Source organism: Charadrius vociferus, unplaced genomic scaffold (assembly GCF_000708025.1).
Source record: "Charadrius vociferus isolate BGI_N301 unplaced genomic scaffold, ASM70802v2 scaffold883, whole genome shotgun sequence".
NCBI classification, from domain to species: Eukaryota; Metazoa; Chordata; class Aves; order Charadriiformes; family Charadriidae; genus Charadrius; species Charadrius vociferus.
In genome coordinates this window covers 116,866-118,256 of record NW_009647740.1, presented here as the reverse complement: position 1 = coordinate 118,256, position 1,391 = coordinate 116,866, and the positions used below count along the sequence as shown (strand labels likewise).

Sequence of the window (1,391 nt, the reverse complement as noted above, 5' to 3'; positions counted from 1 at the left end):
ACATTTGTAAACTGGTAAGGAAATATCTGATCAAAAATGTTCTCAAGTGTAAAAGCTTTCCCAAAATATTTGCTAAATTGTGGAAATGTAAATAACGATGCTCTCTAAGCTAGTATCTGTAGATACTGCTTAAGGCAATAAAGCTTGCAAACATCACTGATAGCAGGAGCAGAGTGGTGCATAGGAATAATGACATTGGAAAGGATAAGTTTATATGAAAGAGAAAAAAAACAACAAACCAACCAAAAAAACCCAGGCAGGATATCAGAACACGAAAACATGTTCACCTGCTTTAAGGGAATAGTTGCCTTACCCCAGTTTTATATTAGATCAGGCATTTAACTTAATGGAGTTCATCCACTGTTGTGGTCCTAACATACAATATATACCAGATGTTTACAAATTGACAAAGATTAATTCTGAACAAGAAAAACTAAAATTAAAAATATTCTATAATATACTTTATTCCTTTTGAGATAATTTTTCTGATAGTAATCCAAGATAACTGTCTTTTGCTCTCTTTCCAAACATTTGAATAAAAGATGGATAAATAAAAGAGAAAAAAAACAAAACTGGTTTAAAATACTGGATTTTTCCCAGTTTACATTAGTTATTTGGAAAAAAAAAAAAAGTCCAGAATAATGCCTATTAAATTGTGATTTGTGAAGCATATTAAACATTTGTAAGTGAAAGCTGAGAGCGAAGCACAATCAGCATCTCTAGAAAGGTATTCTTTGGGAAACACAAAATATTAGACTGTGTTTGATGCAACAAACTGATGAAAATCCCTGATGAAAGAATTAAATGTAGAAGGCTTTGATACCTAAATGATGAGGTAAACCGCTGCGCCTGTACACCATACTGCAGGTTTCATTTCTTCATACGATCAACTTTTAGAAGTTATTTAAGCGAGCCTTTGGGATGCTGAATCTTAAGGGAGCCAGGCTTCCTCCTCTGAAGATCAGGCCCCGTTGAGAGGCCTTTTGTGCAGTCCCAAGAACTGGTGCACACAAATAAAACCCCACTTTGGAAAATGCCATCTTCAGCCCTCGCGCCACAATATTTCTTCCATCACATACAGGGCAAGTTATGTTAACTGAACATCCTTCAGCTTGTGAGGCCCGTCCCCTGAATGTCAGGAAAATCCAGATTTACAGTTCCCCCCCGCAGACACTGCGGGCAGCCCCTCTTCTGCATCTGCATGACAATAGGCCTCTAATTATTGGACCGCACACTCCTTCCCTGCCTTTCAGGGGCCTACTTTTATTCAGTGCATAGGACCAACATACACATTTCAAATCACTTTTAAATTGTGTTTTTCATTTGTTTTTCCTAAACAAACGGCCGGCACGCAATAAGCCTTCGGCACACAGGGCTTGCATGCCGCGGGG

At 38.0% G+C, this 1,391-nt stretch overlaps 1 protein-coding gene across 1 annotated transcript in view; it reads right to left on the bottom strand.

The window, feature by feature from the left end:
- RFX4 (regulatory factor X, 4 (influences HLA class II expression)) overlaps positions 1 to 1,391 on the bottom strand; it is a 78,503-nt gene that overhangs the window by 69,067 nt on the left and 8,045 nt on the right. The gene's annotated exons all lie outside the window — the stretch shown is intronic.